The sequence below is a fragment of the Nipponia nippon genome, unplaced genomic scaffold (genome assembly GCF_047370975.1).
Source record: "Nipponia nippon isolate SJK-2023a ecotype South Korea unplaced genomic scaffold, ASM4737097v1 scaffold_75, whole genome shotgun sequence".
Taxonomy (NCBI): Eukaryota; Metazoa; Chordata; class Aves; order Pelecaniformes; family Threskiornithidae; genus Nipponia; species Nipponia nippon.
This window is the reverse complement of record NW_028262397.1, coordinates 216,266-237,937: the sequence shown is the minus strand read 5'-3', so window position 1 is coordinate 237,937 and position 21,672 is coordinate 216,266. Positions and strand designations below refer to the sequence as shown.

The 21,672-nt window shown below is 54.4% G+C and overlaps 1 non-coding gene across 1 annotated transcript; it reads right to left on the bottom strand.

Moving 5' to 3' along the window:
• Nucleotides 1-3,152: 3,152 nt before the first annotated feature.
• Nucleotides 3,153-3,225, bottom strand: TRNAF-GAA (transfer RNA phenylalanine (anticodon GAA)). Its single transcript has one exon. It is a non-coding gene; the product is annotated as a tRNA-Phe (tRNA).
• Nucleotides 3,226-21,672: the final 18,447 nt, after the last annotated feature.

Below are 21,672 nucleotides of genomic sequence, written 5' to 3'. Positions count from 1 at the left end.
CTCAAAACCTGAGCAACTCACGCTGTGAAGCAGTGCAATCCGGCTGGCCTTGCTCTCCAGCCCTGTGACGCAGTCGTAATAAAACCGCATGCACAGGACATCGTCCTTGCAGGACAGAACGCCAATGTCCTTGAAGGCGAAGGAGAGGTGCTGCCTGTTCCTCAGCTGGAACGAGTACAAGAGTATGGTCTCTTGCACACAGCCCTCCACCACGTGCCGTGGGAAGGAGGTGGCTCGCAACAGCCTCCTATAGTCCAGCGGCTTGATCTTGACATCGCCTGTAAGGAGAAGCACCATCGTCACTGCCACAGCAGGCCAAATAGCCATTTAAGATGCATAACAAAAGAAAATTCTCCAAAGAGCAGAGAGCACGCACCCCACCCCCAGACATGGAGGGGCAGAGGGGAGGGTGGCCGCTGCCTTCTCACCGGGGATAACCACTGTGGGGAACGCAAACTCCTGCAGACGTAACAAATCAGCGTCCAGCTGGAAGACGGGTCTTCGAACCACATACACCTCTTCTTTGCCCTGGAAGCGCTCATGCAGCATAGCGAAGGTCCCGAGTCCTGTGACCAGGACACCCTGCCCAGGAAAAAGACAAAAAGGCTGATGAGTGAGGACTTGAGAGAGCGGAGAAGTGAAGGCTTTGGAAAAGGGCCACGATCTCCATGTGTTTTCTTCCCCTCCTCAAAAAAGTTGCTAACATCCCTTGGCTAGAGAAGAGGCCAGGCATTCCCAGCACAGGGAATACCCCAAGGATTATCCTTGGCACAGACCCAGCATAATCCCCTGTCTCTCTGCTTGTCCTCTCCACTCTGACCACAGGGAAGAGTGAAGCCCTATCGTGTGCCCAGTTCTTTCTCAGACTAGATCTGGACTTGGTTTCTCTCCGGGTTGACCAAGAGCAGCTCTGGGCACAACGGGTTGTCTCGGTGTGCTGCCACGATGCTCAGGGAGGGATCGCTCCCCAGGGCCCAGGCTCCCCAGGGCAAAGGAGGACCAAGATGCCATCCCACCTTGTCCAGCTTCAGCTGTCCCAGGATGTACGCAGACACAGCATCCCAGATGGCCACAACCTCTGGAAAGCAAGGGAAGGAGGTGTCAGGCTCCGGGCCAGCCAGCTCACAGCCTCTCGGCAGGCTCCTCGCCCAGGGGGTGACAGATGCAGGTGTCCACCAACAGCCCAGACCAACACTGCCATGGCTGCGGAGCTGGGCTGTGCCCCAATTTCAGACTGCCAGCCTTACCCTGCTCCCGGGGCAGGGCTGGAGCAGAAATGGGCATGTGGGAAGGGCTCAGGACCAGGGCTGTGACCATCTAACCCCCAGCAACGGATGGCGCCCCAGAGCCCAGGACATGATCTGCCAGCCTGGTGGCACAAGAGGATCCCATGGGAAAGAACAGAGGTTCTCCCAAAGGAGACTAGCTCAAGGCAAAGGGCTGATTTACAGCAGAGGCATTTCCAGCTGGCTCCTGAGAGCCCTGTGGGAGCTGAAGGACACCCCAGCCTCCAGGACGCAGGGCCCCTTTTCATCGCAGAGCCAGAAGCCCAAGAGGTACCAGCTCCCAGGGGAAGCTGGCCCTGGACAGCCCCCCGAGCAAGGGCAACGAGCCATTCCCACGGGGGGCTCAGGGCAGCCGGGCGTCCTGGTTGCCACATTGTCCCCTGAGCCCGGTGGGACCCTCAGGCAGGGCTCTCGCGGCAGCCCCCAGCCCTGTCCAGCCACCCCCACAGCCCAGCAGCTGCAGCTTTTGACAGTGGACAGCCCCGGTGCGACCCCTCGCGAAGGAGCTCCCAAAAGCCTTACCCTCGGTGGAGAGATGCAGGAGCGTGGGGAACAAGCTGCTCAGCTCCAAGCTGATGGCCACGGTGCAGCAGCCCTCCATCGCGCTTGCTGCTTGCCCTCAGCTCAGGGAAAGGGATGCTCTTGGCAGCTCCTTGCCCAAAACTCCTCGCCGACGTGCCCCTGCTCTGCCTGTCAGCAAGGGTCCTGCCTGTCAGCGAGGGTCCCCCAGCGCAGCCCCGCTGCCTCCTGACCCCTTTCCTGGCTGTGGAGCAGCTCTGAAGGGCAGCAGTGGGGAGCCCCTGAGCAGTGCCCAGCAGCACCCAGGCCTTGCCGGGAAGTGCCACGGTGCTGGGGAGACCTCCCTGTCATGTGGGGCATCCCCCTGTGACATCAGCCCGCATCATCTGAAGGTGCATTATGACGCCAGCAGGGAGACGGCACAACTGGGTACAGAGGAGAGAGATTTCCCCTCTTGTCCTGGGAAACACTCATCCCCTTTCTTGCCAGTCCTTTCCCAAAAACCCGTCTGCCCCCTGCACCAGCGTCTCTGCTACTGGGAGCCCGTCTGGGCAGGTGGGGTTTGGGGGCTGGCTGCGGTTGGGCAGTGGAAAGGACCGATAGAAAAATGTGGTTTTTGTCTTGACATTGCCGCTATAGCGCCATCCTGCGTCGCGCTTCGAAAAGACCACCTTCTCCACAGCTTTGAGAAAAACAACCTCGTGCGCCTGCGCACAGACTAAAGGTGCAAAAATAGCTGAGGCGGGGACAAAAAGGTGCGAAAAGAGCAGAGACGGGGACAGCACATCCGTGGCGAACCGCACGTCCGCATTTTTGATCCACGAATGCATGAGAGCCCCTATATAAGGAGCACACGTGCCCCTCGGCGGGGCGGCAACAGCGGCGTGCGAGACCACTCCTTCTGTTCCTGCACCCTCAAGCCTCCCCCCACCGCCTTCAGTCCCCGACGAAGCCTGAGGCCACCGAAGACCCAGCAGAAGATCATCGGACTCGAAGTGCTGGTGACAAACTCCTCCTTCTCTTTCTCTCTCTCTCCCCCCTATTCTTTCCCTCTCCTCCCTTGCCCTCCTCCCTCCCTCCATTCTCTTCTCCCCTCAAATAAAAGTAAAAGGTTGTATATCTGACCGATTCCAACGTCTTAATCTCGTCCTTGGGATTGTATCGAAATCTCCTCCGACATTGGATCGGGACAGGACTGTTGGTGCTGGAGGAAGGCTCCTTCTAAGCCACAGATCTACAGCTACAGAGCCGCGATGGTGCTCTGGCAAGAGGTGAAGGAGCAAGCAGGGCTGGGGCAGGCTGGAAGAAGGCAAATGGGCTTTGCAAACATGGAAGGGAGAAAATGATTGCTGAAGCCTGGGGTTGAACCAGGGACCTTGAGATCTTCAGTCTAACGCTCTCCCAGCTGAGCTACTTCAGCCCTGCCTTGCCCCTGTGGCAGCAGTGCCAGACCACAGGCTGACACACAGGAGGAGGCTCCTCAGGGAGGTTCCCAGGGAAAAGCTGTGCCCAGCCTCAGGCAGAGGGGACCTGGCCCCTCCCTGCCTCCAAGGCCCCGTGGGCTCCAGCTTTGGTGAAGGCCAGCTCACACTGGCTGTGCCAAGATGTGCCGGGGCCTTGTACAAATGTGACAGGGGCAAAGGTAAGTGGGCAGGCCAGGCATGGGGATGTTGTCAACACTGTTTTGGTCACAAATCCCAAACATAGCACCATACGGGCTGATATGAAGAAAATCATCTCCATCCCAGCCAAAACCAGTACAATGTGCCTGGAAATACAGTTTCCAGCATTCGCTGCTCTATCACCTTGCCAGGGAGAGAGGTGAGGCTGAGTGGCCTGTAGTTCCCTGGGTCCTCCTTCTTGCTCTTCTTGAAGATAGGACTGACATTTGATTTCCTCCACTCTTCGGCCACTTCCCCTGTTTTCGATGACTGGTAAAAGATTATTGAGAGTGGCCTCGCAATGACATCTGCCAGCTCCCTCAGCACTCGTGGCTGCATCCCCTCAGGGCCCAGAGACTTCGGTATGTCCAGTTTGCTTATGTATTCCCTGACCTTATCCTCTTGCACCAGAGATATGGCTGCCTGGCTCCCGACTTTCCCCTTGGTCTCTGGGATTGCTGAAGGCCTGTCTTGCCAGTAAAGGAGGAGGTGAAGAAGGCATTTAGTGTAATGGCCTTTCCCATGTCCTGTGTGAATAGGTCCCCTGGCTCCTTCAGCAATGGACCCACTGTTTTCAGAGCTTTTGTCAAAGCTTTTGTCAGCTCTGTCAGTGCAGAAACCCTTCCTCTTGCCATTAACTTCCTTCATGAGATTCAGTTCTACTTGGGCTTTGGTTTTCCAGACTGCGTCTCTGCATGCTTGGATAGTCTCTCTGTATTCCTCCCAGGTTACCTGTCCCTGCTTCCAACCTCTCTATGCTCCTTTTCATGTCTGAGTTTGCCCAGGAGGTCCTTGTTCCTCCATCCAGGCCTCCTGGCATTTTTGCCTGACCACCTCTGGCACCTCCAGTGTCACCAGGTGTTTGTGTTTGAACAACTCCCACCTGGCCTCCAACCCCAGTAATGAGCATGGGAGCTGAGACAAGGAACTCACATGCAGGAGCCTATTTTGTGCACCTGTGTGAACTGAGGCAAGAAGAAACCCACCACCTGTGGGGTTGTGGCAGGCATGGGATAAAGTTTAGTCTCCTTCTAGCCCAAGGACTACAAACCCAGAAGGAGATGCCTCGACTGACTCAGCTGAATCCCTTCCCTCAGCAGGGGTAAAGGAGATCATTCGCTGTCCCTCTCTGGGTGTCCTGTCTAATCATGGGAAAAGGAAATGTGATTTTCATGCGCAACTCTTTTTGCTGACAGGAGAAATGCCACTGCTGGGAGTAAGTGTCTCTCCCCAGCTAAGGGAGGGAACATGGAATCATAGAATCATAGAATGCTTTGGGATGGAACCCCTTGTTCTGTCACAGCAGGCTTTGCTAAAAAGTCTGTCCCCATCTTTCTTGTAGGCCCCTTTTTAAGTACTGAAAGGCTGCAAGAAGGTTTCTTGTTGAAGAGCCTTCGCTTCTCCTGGCTGAACAACCCCAGCTCTCTCAGCCTTTCCTCATAGCAGAGGTGTTCCAGACCTCTGATCATTTTTGGGGCCTCCTCTGGACCCGCGCCAACAGGTCTGTGACCTTCCTGTGCTGAGGACCCCAGAGCTGGATGCAGTGCTCCAGGTGGGGTCTCACCAGAGCAGAGAGGCAGAATCCACTCCCTCCCCCTGCTGGCCACGCTTCTTTTGATGCAGCCCAGGAGATGGTTGGCTTTCTGGGCTGTGAGAGCACATTGCCAGCTCATGTCCAGCTTTTTGCCTATCAGTACCCCCACGTCCTTCTCAGCAAGGCTGCACTCAATCCCTTCCTTCCCCAGCCTGTATTGATACCGGGGATTGCCCCGACCCAGGTGCAGGACCTTGCACTTGGCCTTGTTGAACCTCATGACGTTCCCACAGGCCCACCTCTCCAGCCTGTCCAGGTCCCTCTGCATGGCATCCCGTCCCTCAGGCGTGTCAACTGCACCGCAAAGCTTGGTGTCATCTGCACACTTGCTGAGGGTGCACTCGATCCCGCTGTCTGTGTCATTGATGAAGATATTGAACAGCACTGGCCCCAGTACGGACCCCTGAGGGACACCACTCGTCACTGATCTCCATCTGGACATCGAGCCATTGACCACTACCCTCTGGATGCGACCACCCAGCCAGTTTGCTATCCACCGAATGGTCCCCCCATCAAGTCCATATCCTTCCAATTTAGAGAGAAGGAGATTGTGGGAGGACCGTGTCAAAGGCCTTAGAGAAGTCCAGATAGATGACATGTGTATCTCTTCCCTTGTCCACTGATGCAGTCACTCCATTGTAGAAGGCCTCTAGGTTGGTCAGGCAGGACTTGCCCTTGGTGAAGCCATGCTGGCTCTCTCAAATCACCTCCCTGTCCTCCGTGGGCCTTAGCATAGCTTCTAGGAGGATCTGCTCCATGGTCTTCCCAGGCACAGAGGTGAGGCTGACAGGTCGGTAGTTCCCAGGGTCCTCCTTTGTACCCATTTTAAAAATGGCTGCAATATTTCCCTTTTTTTTGATCGCCACGATCCAAACTCTGCTCTGAGGTTAACTGCAAAATTAGCAAAGGTGCTTCTCTTCCGGCACTGGTTGTTCCTCTTTCAGCTCAGAATGAATACTGTGCCCTATAAAAGTAGGATGCAGTGGGAGAGGAGTTGGGAAGGGGGCTGTGAGCAGCAGTAGAGTTCAGGTGAGCAGCAAAACCCAGGTGTCTTTCATGGAAGCACTCACACTCTGGTAAACTTGTAGGATGAGCTGTCTGATCAAGAGCACAAACCTGGCAGCATTTTCCTTCTCTGCCTGGTGCAGTTGCAAGTCAAGGAGTTAGCTTGGCCGTTTCCATTACGTGACGTCCCAAACAAATACTCGCAAGGCTCAGAAATGCAAAAAAGCGTCCTCCTACCTAATAGGCTCAGTAGCCAGGGAATGGTAAGAGTAATAGCCAATCAGTAGTCAACAGCACAGGCAAGCCTTCTTTATAATGTGGTTTACCTATAATAATGTAATCTTATTTATAATAAAAATTGTCACCATTCTAATAATTATTATCCACCTTTATAATAATTATTATTCAACCTTCATCAATCACATCCATTTCTTTTTGCAACCTTTACTTATACCAAGCGGGATGTAGAACGTGAATGCTGAAAAGGGCAGAAACTCGTGGAAAATGCTCAGCTTGTCCCAAGGCTGACGGTCATCTTTATCTGCAAGCCCAGGAAAGCAATGTGTCATTACGTCAGCGCATGCTGAAGCAGCAGGAGAGGCTTAGTTTGGCCCGTCATAAGACACTTGCTCTACAGGCTTACCAAGAAGAAAACTGGCACGCCACCGAATAAGTTTCCCTCTTGTCCGTGGCAGTTTTGCAACTCTGTAGGATAAATACCAGCCTGCATTTAAACCCTTCCTCGTAGAAATGTTTGGGTTTTTTTTTGTTTTGCCTGAACAGAGACTGGAGGGGCTGGATAACACAAAGACTGATGTCCTTGATTGTATATGGATTGATGAGTTGCACAGTGGGGCCACTCTTCCAAATCCAGGTCAGAGACGTACCAGCGGGAGGCTGACTGTTTTACATGTAGCGTTGTCTTGGCAGGCAGCCACAAGCGCTGCAGAAACAGGAGGACCCTGTGAGAAAGCTGCAGCTGGGGCATTTGCTCAGCATCAGATGTGTAGACGTGGCGCTTAGGGACATGGTTTAGTGGTGGACTTGGCAGTGTTAGGTTTACAGTTGGACTCGATGATCTTAAGGGTCTTTTCCAACCTAAATGATTCTAGGATTCCATGATTCTATGATTCTATGGTTGATTTTGTGGCTGATGATGTTGTCTCAGTCTGGAGCAATCTTTGTGAGAGTTACTATTCCTCTGACCCAGTTTGTAGGATCTTATTCCTCTTTTTATATGCGAACTTAGCAATGTAGCGTGGACAATAACCATCAACCACAATTGACAGTCTTGTTTCCTTAATTTGGTGTACTAAAAGGACACTTAATTTCCTTACTCCTTTACATTTGTTGCTGGGCAGAATATGGTGGAGAAAATGCAGAAGATTCTGGGGAGGACAGGGCTTGGACGCAAGCTGCAAAACCTTGGCATATAAAAAGTTTGGTCTGTGCAACAAGACCTCCAAGTACATCTTCATCTGCGGTGGCATCTGCCTCCGCAGTGGTGTCTTCATCAGCAGTGGCAATTGCCTCTGCCATGGTACCTTAATCTCTAATGGTATCTGCACCTGCAATGGTATCTGAAATGGTATCTACAGCCACAGGGGCAGTTTCAGTGGTACCTGCATCTGCAGTGGCATCTGCATCTGTCTACAAGTTACAAAATCTCAGAATATAGGCTGTTCTGCATAATATTCCTAGCTTTATTTTATTGTATAGTATTGGTTTTTTTTTACTGTTATATTCCTCCCCATTGGAACAAAGCAAACATTGACAGGGTCTCTGTGAACTAAGACAGGAGGTGCAGCACGTGGCCCTGAGGAGGCTCGGTGCCTGCCAGTGCCAGCGCAGAGAGCAGAGAGCTGGGGAGGCAGAGGAGAGGCAGGCTGGGGGCAGGGCAAGGGGCCAGCAGCGAGGTGGTGGCTGGGGCGGGGGCTGGTGAGGTCACTTCTGCCGGAGATGCTGGTAGGGTAGGAGCAGGCACGTGGCTTGGCTATTCCTTGGGAGGTCACCCCTGTCTCTGCAGGTGATAGGCCTGGAAGTTGCTTGTGAGGTCACCTCTGTCCCTGCAGGTGATAGGCCAGCGGCAGGCTGATGGCTGTATGTGTATGAATAATTCTCTCTCTACCTGCATTGATATCCCTTAGGGTATCTGTACCATGACTGGTCTCGGTCTTTGTGTGACACTCTGTAACGCTATTGCAGTCTCTATCAGTAGTGGTTTCGGGATCTGTAACGGTATTGGTAATGGCATCCGTAACGGTACTTGTATCTGCGTTGGTCTGTGTAATGCTGTCGATACCTGCCATGGGATCAGAATCTGCAATGGCCTCTGCATCGGCAAAGGCATTTGGAATGCTCTGAGTGTCCGCAGTGGCCTCTGCCTCTCCTGTTGTACCTGCACCTGACTTTGCATCAGCCATGGTCTCTGCAGGGCTTTCGACAGCAGTATCTGCATCTGCAGCAGTATCTGTGTCTGGAACGGTGTCTGCAGCTGCCATGGTCGTGGCTTTGGTGTCTGCATCTGTGACATTATGAGGAAGGTTTGTGCATCTGCAAAGGTCTGTGCAGTGGTTTCTGCAATGGTGTTTGAATCTGCGGTGCCATTTGCAATGGTCTCTCCGTTTGTAATGGCGTCTACATCCGCAATGGTATCTGCCTCTGCTGTGGCATGAGCAACGCTATCTGCATCATCCATAGCATCTGCAGTGGTGTCTGCATTGCTACCTGCATCTGCAGTGGTATCTCCAAGGGTATCTGCAATGGCATCTGCATCTCCAGTGGCACCTCCATCAGCAATACTCTGTTCACCTGCAGTGCTCTCTCTCTTGGAATTTTCACCTGGAACGGCCTCTGCAGTGGTGTCTGTATCTTCAATTGAATTGGCTCCTTCAAAGGCATCTGCAGCTGGTTTGGCATCTGCAATGGTGTCTGCATCTGCTGTGGTCTCTCACTCTGCAATGGCATCTGCATCTGCAGTGTTATTAGCATTGGTTTCAGCATCTGCGATGTTATGAGGAATGGTTTGTGCATCTGCCAAGGTGTCTGCAGTGGTGCCTGCAATGGTATTTGCTTCTGCAGTGCCATCTTCAGTGGTATTGGCATCTGCAATGGCATCTGCATTTCAGTGGAATCTGCAGTGGTATCTGCATCTGGAGTGGACTCTGCACTGGTGTCTGCATCTGCAATGGACTCTGCACTGGTGTCTGCATCTGCAGTGGTATCTTCAATGTGACCTGCAGTGGTATCTGCAGTAGCACCTTCCATACGTTTATTGGTATGTGTCGTGGAATCTGTGTGTGTAATGGCATCTGCATGTGTAACTGTATCTTTAACTCCCACTGTACCTTGCTGTATCTGCTGCTGTTGGTGTAATTGAATGCGTCCTTGTCTCTGTGACTGTACTTGTATCTTGAATTGTAGGTGCAGTTGTGTCTGTATCTGGAATTGGGTCCGTTTTGTGCCTTTAGCTGCATCTGTATGGGCAATTCAGTGTGAATCAGTGTCTGTAATTGTATCGATCTGTGTGATGGCAGGAGTAGCTGTATTTCTGATGGTGCCAATACCTGTGTCTCTACTGCTATCTACCTGTACCTGTACCTGTATCTGCCTTGCTAATGGTCTGTGTATCTTGCAATGGTTTGTGTATGTGCACGTGCAATTCCCTCTCTGGCTGAAATCGTATCAGCAAGGGTATCTCTGATGGTATCTGTACCCCTCACGGTCTCGGTCTCAGTGTGACTGTCTGTCATGGTCTCGCTGTCTCTGTACTGGCATCAGGATCTGTGATAGCAGTGGCAGTGGCATCTGCAGTGGTGTTGGTATCTGCATTGCTATGTTTAATGGTGTCCTAATCTGCATCTGCCTCTGCATCTGCCATGGCTTCTGCAATGGTTTCTTCATCCGCAGTGGTACCTGTACCTGCAGTGTTACTTGCTTTGCAGGGTTATCAGCAGTGGTCTGTTCATCTGAAATGGTGCCTGCAATGGTACTTGAGTCTGCAATGGCATCTGCAAAGGTATCTGTATCTGCTGTGTGTGCAACTGTCCTGTTGGCTGCAGCTCTCCAATGCAGCCTTCATTGCGGCTGCAGATACCCTTGCGGATAACAGTGCCGATGCTATTGCAGGTGCAGATGCCATTGCAGATGGAAATACAATTTCAGGTGCAATTGCTGATGGAGATGCTATTGAAGATGCAGGTGCCATTGCAGATACCACTGCAGTTGCAGATACCGTTAGAGACACCGCTGGAGATGCAGCTGCCGTGTCAGACACCACTGCAGACGCAGACACCACGGGAGATGCAGATACTGTTGCAGATCCCGTTGAAGATACGGGCATCGATGCCGCTGGAGATGGCATTGCAGGTGCAGCTACCACAGCAGATGGCCTTGCAGATGGAAATAGAATTTCCGATGCAACTGCCGATGGAGATGCCCTTGAAGATGCTGATGCCATTGCAGATACCAGTGCTGATGCCCATACTCCCTGTATCTTCAATGACCTGTGCATCACTACCTGCGTGTGCAACGGCTCCTCTCTCTGTAATGGTAGCCCTATCAGGAATGAGATCAGCGTCTGTATTTGTAGGTGTAATTGCATGGGTGCTCGTGTGTGTGGCTCATCTTGTGCCTGTAACAGTATGTGTCATTCTGTCTGTGACTGTACTTGTGTCTCCGGTGGGGGGTGCATTGTGCCTGTGCAATGCCATTGCATCTGGCATTGAACGGATCTCTTTCTCACGGTCATCTGTCTGTGGGTGTCTCCGCAGTGGCCTTGTCAATGAAATCTGCAATGGCCTCTGCGTCTGCAATGCTGTCTGCACTGCAAAGAGATCTGCATCTGCAATGGCATTTGTAATGCTGTGAGTGTCTCTCATGGCGTCTGCATCTACAGTGATAGCTGCATCTGCAAGGGCACCTGCATCTCCTATTGTATCTGCACCTGCCTTTGCCTCAGCAATGGTCTCTGCAGAGATTTCTGTGATGGTATCTGCAGCTGCAGCAGAATCCGCAGCTGCAGTGTCTGAAATGGCGTCTGTACCTGCAATGGTACTGGTTTGGTGTCTGCATCTTCAACATTCTCAGGAATGGCATGGGCGTCTGGAAAGGACTATGCAAGGGGTTTTGCAATGGTATTTGAATCTGCAGTGCCGTCTGCCATGGTATCTGCACCTGAGATGGCATCAGCAGTGCTATCTGCATCATCAACAGTATCTGCAGGCACAAGTTCTGCTGCAGCAGTGTGTGCACCAGTATTCCTAGCGGCATCTGCAGTGGTATCTCCAAGGGTATCTGCAATGGCATCTGCATCTCCAACGGCATCTCCATCTGCAGTTTTATGTTCACCTGCAGTGCTCTCTGCAATCGTATTTGCACCTGAGATGGCATCTGCAACGGTATCCTGGGCAGGTGTGCAAAATGCAATAGCATCTGCAATATCCTCTGCATCTGCCACGGTCCCTGCATCAGCAATGCTGTTTGCTCTGGCATCTGCATCGGTATTGGTATCTTCATCTGCAACGGTGTCCCCATCTGAAATGGCATCACTAATGCTGTCTGCAGCGGTGCATGCAATGGCATTTGAGTGTGAAGTGGTATCTGCAATGGTACCTGCATCTGCAGTGGAACCTGCAGTCATATCTGTGTCTGGAGTGGTATCTTCAATGTGATCTGCAGCGGTATTTTCGGTAGCACCTTACATGTGTTTATTGGTATGTGTAGGGGAGTCCGTTCTTGTGTCTTGAATTGTAAGCGTAATTGTGTCTGTATCTGGAATTGTATCAGTTTTGTGCCTATATCTGCAACTGTATTGGCAACTCTTGAAGATGCTGCAGCCATTGCAGACACCCAAATCAGACGCAGACACTCCCCGTACCTTCAACGGTGTGTCTGTCACTACCTGTAGGTGTCATGGCACCGCTCTCTGTACTGGTTCCCCTCTCGGCAATGAGATCAGTGTCTGTAGCTGTAGGTGTCATTGAGTGTGTACTCATGTGTCTGGCTCTTCTTGGGGCTGTAATTGTAGGTGTGCTTCTGTCTGTACCTCTGATTGCACCTGCAATTGTTTGTGTGTAATGGTGTCTGTCACTGTACTGGTATCTGCCCTTGTATCTGCCGTTGCATCTGCAATCGAATCGGTTTCTTCCTCATGGTATTGTTGTCTGTGGCTGTGTCTGAAAAGGCATTGTCAAGGATATCTGCAATGGCCTCTGCATCTGCAGTGCTATCGGCAGCTGCAAAGGGATCTGCATCTGCAATGGCATTTGTGATGCTGCGAGTGTCTGCAGTGGCCTCTGCATCTTCAGTGGTACCTGCATCTGCAATGGCATCTGCCTCTCCTGTTGTGGCTGCGCCTGACTTTGCCTCAGCAATGGTCTCTGCAGAGGTTTCTGCAGTGGTATCTGCACCTGCAGCAGTATCTGCATCTGCAGTGGCGTCTGCATCTGCAATGGTATTGGCTTTGGTGTCTGCATCTGCATAATTATCAGGAACGGTATGTGCATCAGAATCAGCATTGCCACCTGCATCTGCAGTGGTGTCTGCAGTGGTATCTGCATCTCCAGACTGGTCTACGTCTGCAGTGGCATCTGCTTCTCCACTGGGATCTCCGTCTGCAATCGCATGTTCACCTGCAACGCTCTCTGCAATCCTATTTGCCCCTGGAATGACATCTGCAATGGCTTCTGCATCTGTAATGGTATATGCCTGGGGGTTTGAAATGCAATAGCATCTGCCATATCCTCTGCAGCTGCTCTGCTCCCTGCATCGGCAATGCTCTCTGCCATGGCATCTGCATGAGTAGCGGTATCTGCATCTGCTACGATGTCAGCATCTGAAATGGTGTCAGTAATGCTACCTGCAGCGGTGTATGCAATGGTATTTGGGAGTGAAAAGGTATCTGCAATAACACCTGCATCTGCAAGGGTGTGTGCAGCTGCAAAGGCATCTGCAAAGCAATCTGCAATGGTATCTTTCTCTGCAATGGTATCAGCTTCTTCAAAGGTGTTGACATCTCAGTGGCATCTGCATCTGCAAAGGTATCTACATCTCCAGCGGCATCTGCATCTGCAATGCTGTTTGCGTTGGTATCTGCATCAGCAATGTTATGGCCAATGGATTGTGCCTCTGCAAAGGTATCTGCAGCGGCGTCTGCAATGATAACTCATTCTGCAGCGCCACCTGCAATGGTATTTGTCTCTGCAATGGAAGCTGCAATGGTATCTTCGTCTGTAAATGGATTCTGCATCTCCAATGACATCTGCATCTGTAATGGCATCTGCAATGGTATCTATCTGCAATTGAATATTCTTCTGCTGCTGTATCTGCATCTGCAACGCCATCTGCATCTGCAATGCTCTTAGGAAGGGATCATCCATCTACAAAGGCGTCTACAGTGGCGGCTGCATCTCCAGTGCGATCTCCATCTCCAGCAGTATGTCCACCTACAATGCGCTCTCTGTTGGTATTTGCAGCTGAGGAAGGGCATGGGCTTTTCCCTCAGATGGAGAAAAAGAAATGATCAGAAAGCTCAGGACAGGTTGCAATGCCTGTCAGGCAACAATTAATTAGTTGAAGGTCGAGAGAAAGAGAGGTGCTGCCATGACGGACGGTGACTTTCACAGTCTGCCTCCTATCCAGAGGCTCAAGCTCCGCACGCTCCATGCTCCTGTGTGGCAGGCGGCTTTCTGCAGCAATGCTGCTCCTCAGGCATCGTTAAAGACATCAGTGCCCGGCTCTCCTCCAGCACGAGCTGCCCACTGAGCCAAAGCACCCGGAGGACGGGGCGGCGAGGCCCCTGGGGCGGCCAAGGCTGCCCACTGGCTGTCGGGGCATCCTGGGGGGAGCCAGTAGTTTCCTCGAAGTACTTGGAAGAGTGAAGCAATTTGCGATAGGTGCACTTCTGAGACGGGCATTTCTGGTCTAAGGAGAGTAACTGAAATTAGCTGCTCCCATACTGTTCACAGTCCCGTTCTACACGCAGACCCCTTCAGCAGCAAAGCTGCTTGCAGAGTCATGCGCTCCCACTGCCTGCGCTTGCAGAGGCATCAGCCCCATGCGCTTCTTTGGGACCCCCCTGAGAAAACCCAGAAAGCAGATGAATGTGCGTCACCCATTAAAACAAAGGGGGCGGCTGGAGCCCCAGAGCTGGTCTAGGCTGTGGAGCCAATGAGAGATGGCTCAGGGACACACCATGGCCAGCAGCAGTGTTTGCTGCATCCAAGTGTCCTCCTCCCAGCCCCACAGAACTGCTCGGCGCTGCCAGTAGCTCCCATTTCCCCCAACTTGCTGCTTGCACGGGGCAGACATGTTGGTTCAGCGGCATCTCCTGAAAAAAAGCAGAGGAGCAAGAATCCAGAGGCAGGGGGAGAGAGGTCCCCATGGAGTGGAGTCCTTGGAAATAAATTCTCATGTCAGGACAGGCCAGGAAAACCGATGGAACTATGGAGTGGGAAGACTCCAGCAGGCAACATCTCGAAGCTCTGCCTGCCTGCCAGTTTTACTAGCTCTCCTGACAGCAGTAACAGCAGCAGCAACATCAGCTGCTGAAGAGAGGCAATTCACAGAGCGTAGTCTCCTCGGAACAGATACAAGCATAACCCTGACACCTCACCTCCCCCAAGCAGCCCCCTCCTGCGCCACTCCTGGGAGAGGAGCAAGCTCGGGGTCGGGTGGGGGGCTGGAGGGAAGTGTGTGACACTGGCCAGGAGGTGAGGACCAGCTTGCACAGGGGCACAGTGCCCCCAGGGGCCCCAGGCCAGCACGGCCCCAGTCCTGCAGCCGTGGTCCACTAGGGTACGACCAGGCTGCGCTGTGTCCTTGTGCCACCCCACCTCAGTGGGAGCTGAGAGGTCCCCAGGTGCTCCCTCTGCATGGAGGGCTGGGCGGACCCAGGCTTTTGGGGTGCTGGGACCTAGAGATTGGCCTGTGGGACATTCCCTTCTCTGGGAGTAGAACAGGCACCCTGGGTGACTCACTCAGATGTGGCTGTCCCTCTTGCTGCTCTCAAAAGCTGAGGCAGAAATCCCTCCAGAGGCCAGGACCAACCCCATTGGAATTGCAGCGTCCTGCCCAAGTGCTGACAGATTTTCCTGCCTTCCCAGATTCCCCTGTCCCTGACACCGCAAGCCCCTAGGAGCAGAGATGGGTAAGGGCTTTCCAGTAAGGAAGGAGGGGTGAGAGGGGAAGTTTGCTTATCCAAGGGCCGAATGCCCTGGGACACGTGGGGCTTCTCCACCCGTTGGACTCCATGGCAAAGGGCGAGGGGCAGAGCACAGCTGGAGCCAGAGGAGCACAGCTGGAGCTGGGGCTGCCTGACTCCTCAGGGGATGGAGGGAGGGAAGGGTGTGGGAAGGGAGGTCTGTCACTTTCTCTGGGAATGCTGCCTCAGACCCCAGCCATTACTAGGGCCATGTCTTCCTTCCTCTTCACCTGGTGATGTTCATGTCCAAATCTTCCCGCTGTCCTTTCATGTCCCTCCCCAGATCAACTCCAGGTCAGCCTTGGCTTTCCTAGCCTGATCCCTCACCATCAGACAGCACCTCTCGACTTCTCCTGGGTCACCTCCCTCTGTCCCCACCTTTTGTACCTTCCTTTCCGTGCCGGAGCTCAGTGAGGAGCTCCTCACTCATCCATGCTGGCCTCCTGCTGCCTTTGCTTGATTTCCTACTTGGCGGGAGGGGCCTTTCTTGAGCTTGGAGGAGGTGGTCTGTGAATAGCAAGTAGCCTCCAGGACCCCTCTTCTCTCCAAGGCCATATCCCGTGGGACTCTTCCAAAAACACATCTCTGACAAGGCTGAAATCTGCTGTCCTGAAAGCCAGGGCTGTGGTCCTGCTCTTTGCCCTGCTCCCTCCCTTCTGCATTCCTCAACTCCACCACCTCATGGTCACTGCAGCCAAGGCTGCCACTGACCTTCAAATCCCCAACCAGTTCTTCCATGTTCACCACTGCCAGGTCCAGCAGAACATCTCTCCTTCTTGGTTCCTCCATCACCCATGCCAGGGAATGCACTCTAGAAATCTCCTAGATTGCTTGATCCCTGCTGGACTCTCCTTCCAGCAGGTACCAGGGTGGTTCAGGTCCCCCAGGAGGACCAGGGCCTGTGAATGTGAGGCTTCTTTCCCTTGTTTGAAGAAGGTCTCACCTACATCTTCCTCCTCAACAGGGGGTCTCTAGCAGATACCTGCTAGCACGGCACCCATGCTGGTCTGCCTGCTGATCCTGACCATAAGCTGCCTCCTCTCCCACCCCAAGCAGGAGGCAAGTCCACCTCCTTGCCTTCCCAGAGAGTCCTTCCAGAAGAGCCCATGTCCTTCCACCGCAGCCCTGCTGCAGTGCCATCTACCCACCACACCTCCGTGCTCCCAGTGTGGTCACAGCCCTGGAATCACACACACACTTCTGGACCTGCTGGTGGTTCTCCACGCTGCATGCCTGAGCATGCAGGCACTTCAGGGAGGCACCAGCTGTGCTGGTTTCCCAGGGAAGAGCATGAGAGCCTCCTGTGTTGTGCTGCCTGTGTGTTGGGATGTGCAGGAGTGGGGCTGCAGGTGTTTGAGCTGGGGGGTATGTACACACTTTATTCCCTCCTGCCCCTATAAGCAGTTCTGGGATCACACATGGGGTGTTTATAATCCCTTCAGACCGATCCATCTCCAGGCACAGGCCAGTCAGTCCAGCTGGGAACAGCCCCAGAGCTCTTTATTTTGGAGTTAGAGGTGGATCTCGGCAGCTGAGAAGCCACCCAGCCCCTTTGCTAACAGCCACTGCTACAGCTGCTGCTCCCGGCACCTTCCCCTCTGCTGCGGTACCAGCATCTAGCGCTAGGGAGGAAGAAAGAAAAGTGCATGATCGTCTGACCAGGGAGAAGGCAGAGAAATGCTGCAGGCGTAGCTCAGGCCGCCTGTGATGGGATCTGCTTGCGCTGAAGCCTCAAGGTGCCTGTGAAGTGGGAGAGGTCCCTCGTGCCCAAGCCCATGAGAAGGTCCCAGGTGCAGCTGATCAGCCTGGGGCTGAGTCAGCTTGGGCCAAGACCTTGAGTGTCCCATACAGGTGTCCCTCCTCGGGGCAAGGTGTCTTGGCCCAGGACTCTGCAAGGGAAGGACATGCTCTCTGGTTTGGCAAGGGGAGAGCCAGCCATCAGAGGGATCCCTCGGTCTTCAGCCAGGACTTTCACATCGCCCATGGAAAGCCAATCCTGGGTGCCCAGGCAGACCCCTTGGGTGTCAGGGAGGTCCAGCCCAAAGGCAGCCTCCAGAACCTGCTTTGGTCTTGCGAGGGCTGTCAGAGAAATGCCTCTTTCCCACAGGGCTGCCCTCCGTGCAGGGATGGGCCTTGCAGCTGGGGGAAACACCACCCCTTTTTGGAGATAGTTACCAGGGGAGCTGCCTCTGCTGCTCCTGCCGCCGCCTGTTGTTCTCAGCAACGTGCTGGAATATCTTCCTCTGCACGTGATGTGGCTCCAGCCTTCTCAGGACCTGGACCGCTCGTGGGGAAAGGTGGCTGCAACAGCAGGGAAACATCATCCCTCAGCCCCTGCCGGAGACCCCTTCTGCCTCTCCCCTCGTCCAGCCTCTGCACCCACCCGGTCCCGCATGTGCCCACCCTTTCACCCTGTGGGGAGTTTTGGGCCTTGGCTGTGGGGGTAACCCACGTCACGCCCATGTTAGGAGGCATCAGAGGGTGTCCTACACAGCCCCAGGATGCAGGGATGGGGGTCCTGGACATCTCTGTGGGGTCACGACTGCTCGACTGCCCCAGGCTGTGGCTAGAGCCAGTGTACACTTACTCAGGCTGGAGTCTGTGCAGCTGGGCTGCTGCTGCCATCTGCTCTGCTGGGAGAGGCTTTTCAGCCCTTCTCCACCTCTCGTTGAGCTCCTTTCTCCTGGGCTGGGCTGGAGGGTGGGGAGTCCAAGTGCCTCCAGTGCCGAGTGCCTGCCAAGGAGGAGACGCTCTCAGCAAAGGGGATGGCAAAGAGGGGTGCTGCTTCCCAGAGGACCTCTTGAAAGGGGCCTGCAGCAGGACCTGGGAGCTGGGTAACTCAGCACCACGCGCCCGTCATCACAGCTGACGGCTGCTTTTCCCCCTCGGATCCTGCTGCTGATCTCTCCCTCACAGGGATGAGCAGGCAAACCCCTGCCCTGCAGCTGGGTGTCAGTCCTGCTCCCAGCCCCTGGAGACCTGCCGCCCTGGGTGCCCCGACAGAGAGGGTCGCTGCTGCTCTGAGCGGTGTCAATCACTGCCCGTACCTGGGGCGGCTGTCGGTCCTCCCCTGCAGCCCAGGCTTCCCACGCCGCCCATTCTGCCTGTGCTTGCTGTCGCCGCTCTTGCCAATGGGTCTTTGTTTGCTCCCACTCTGCAGACAGCTGCCAGACCTCCTGGAGGGCATGGAAACGCAGCAGCAGGCAGGATTAGTCTCAGCTCCTGGAGGGGGATCCCTTGGGTCTGACCCGCCTTGGTGCCCCTTGCCTCAGCTTTGCCCCTACCAGGTCAGGGGCCGTGGAGTCATGCCAGGCTCCTCAGCTCAGGGCAAACACAGCTGAGTGACCAAAGACCTCCACTGTCAACGACCTACAAAGGACTTGTACATTTTCCAGAGCCCCTGGCCACAATCAAGTGTTTCACGACAACCCAGGGGGCAATAACAGGCGGGAAGGATGCGCAGCACCTTCCTTTTCGTGAAGAAGATGTGAAGGAGGTGACGGACAGGTTACAGTGAACGCACGCCAAGGGATCCTTTCAGGATGGCTCTCTGCACAAAAAGGCTTTTGCCCAGTCTCAAGCAGCACGGTCGTTACAGCAAGGCAGAGCACGTACCTGCAACGCTCTCTTGCAGCCTTCAGAGGATGGGAGTGCAGTGGTGCGCCTGGCTGGAGGAGCTGGCTCCTGCCTGCCTGCCTCCTTCGTCCTGGGGGAGCTGCCTGGACATGGCGGGAGCACACTGCCAAGAGACACCAGGAGGAGTCGGCGTGAGCACGGGGCAGTTTGCTCTCCCAGTTTCATCTGCTATCAAAGCTCCACAGGCTGGCAGAAGCAGCAGGGGAGGTGGGGCCGTTTCCCAAGGCAAGGGAGAGCCTTTCCTGAGCCCCATCAGATGGATGGGAGAGGACTGCACCTCAGGTCTGTTGTAAGGGCAAGCAAAGTGATGAGGGCTGCAATCAACATCTGCCGTCTTCCCCACTAAGGGGCCTGCGATGGGGCAGGCAAGCTCCTAAAACCATGGGGCATGTGTCATGGACCTTCCCGAGTCCCTACAGCCGGAGTGTCCAGAGGGGATGTCTCTCCTACACGGGTGCAAGGATCCCTTTCATCCCTTCCCACAAGGGGCTCACCTGGCAGAAGTCTTCTTCCCCACGTCTTGCTGCCTTGGGTCTGGCCCCTGGCTTGGCAGCACGGGGGAGGAAAACGTCACCCGCCTCTGCAGCAGCTTGTCAGGACGCCCCTCTGTACCTGGGAAAGGAGGAAGCTCTTCAGAGCAGCCCTGTGGAGAGTGCGTTTTCACCGGGCTGTGGTCACCCTCCGTGGGGCAGGGCCCCACCTGCACAGCAGGGACCCGCTCCTGTACCTCTTCTGGTCCTGTGCTTTTCTGCAGCCTTCTTGTGCCAGGTGGAGAAAGCCTTGGCCACCCTTCTGCTGATCACCAGGAACTTAAACCTGGAAAGCAAATGATGACAGAGGCTTGAAGAAGGGTGACCCCCTACCCTTTGTAGCTTCCCAGCACTGACTGCCGTGCCAGGCATGGCATCCCTTTTCCTTTGGGGCCACGCACGGCTTTTATTAGCAGTCTCCCCCCAACACCAGAAAATACAGCTTCAACTCCTCTCCGTGTGCAGCTGGTTCTCTCTGATGGGAATGACGGCAGGCCAGGCGTGAGAAACACAACCACGACATCTGGTCACTCCAGGAGAACATGCGTGGAGCCCAAACTCAGCATTAGTTAACCAGAAAGCAGTCACTTCAGGATTGATCCCTGACTTGACGCGGAGTGTCGAGTCCCAACAACGTGCGCTGCTCAGCAGGAGCTGGGAAGCCGCCCGCTCGGTCGGTCGAGGGCTGCAGAGGAAACGCACTCACCTCGGGAACGCGCGGGCAGGAGCAGCCTGCATCCCCTGAGCGGCGGTCGCTCCACCGGAGACAGCTGCACCTGGCATCCACAGCCTCTGCAAAGTGACACAGAGCTGTTAGGAGGTTTCCAAGGCAGTTTTCTCTTGGCTCCCAAAGGCAGCAGACCTGTCTCCTGCTCCAAAACAAAGCCATTTCTCCAAACCCCTCTTCCAAATCCTCAGAAACTACCAGGAAACTTTCTTTGCTAATGGAGAAGTCCGTGGGGGTGAGCATGGGGAAGGGCGTTTGACTGGCCTGCCACGTCCAGGCCGGCCAACGGCGATTGGGTTGCTCACCCTTCAACAGGCTTCCCAAAGACATTGAAGCAGCCCTCAAAACCTGAGCAACTCACGCTGTGAAGCAGTGCAATCCGGCTGGCCTTGCTCTCCAGCCCTGTGACGCAGTCGTAATAAAACCGCATGCACAGGACATCGTCCTTGCAGGACAGAACGCCAATGTCCTTGAAGGCGAAGGAGAGGCGCTGCCTGTTCCTCAGCTGGAACGAGTACAAGAGTATGGTCTCTTGCACACAGCCCTCCACCACGTGCCGCAGGAAGGAGGTGGCTCGCGACAGCCACCTATAGTCCAGCGGCTTGATCTTGACATCGCCTGTAAGGAGAAGCACCATCGTCACTGCCACAGCAGGCCAAATAGCCATTTAAGATGCATAACAAAAGAAAATTCTCCAAAGAGCAGAGAGCACGCACCCCACCCCCAGACATGGAGGGGCAGAGGGGAGGGTGGCCGCTGCCTTCTCACCGGGGATAACCACTGTGGGGAACGCAAACTCCTGCAGACGTAACAAATCAGCGTCCAGCTGGAAGACGGGTCTTCGAACCACATACACCTCTTCTTTGCCCTGGAAGCGCTCATGCAGCATAGCGAAGGTCCCGAGTCCTGTGACCAGGACACCCTGCCCAGGAAAAAGACAAAAAGGCTGATGAGTGAGGACTTAAGAGAGCGGAGAAGTGAAGGCTTTGGAAAAGGGCCACGATCTCCATGTGTTTTCTTCCCCTCCTCAAAAAAGTTGCTAACATCCCTTGGCTAGAGAAGAGGCCAGGCATTCCCAGCACAGGGAATACCCCAAGGATTATCCTTGGCACAGACCCAGCATAATCCCCTGTTTCTCTGCTTGTCCTCTCCACTCTGACCACAGGGAAGAGTGAAGCCCTATCGTGTGCCCAGTTCTTTCTCAGACTAGATCTGGACTTGGTTTCTCTCCGGGTTGACCAAGAGCAGCTCTGGGCACAACGGGTTGTCTCGGTGTGCTGCCACGATGCTCAGGGAGGGATCGCTCCCCAGGGCCCAGGCTCCCCAGGGCAAAGGAGGACCAAGATGCCATCCCACCTTGTCCAGCTTCAGCTGTCCCAGGATGTACGCAGACACAGCATCCCAGATGGCCACAACCTCTGGAAAGCAAGGGAAGGAGGTGTCAGGCTCTGGGCCAGCCAGCTCACAGCCTCTCGGCAGGCTCCTCGCCCAGGGGGTGACAGATGCAGGTGT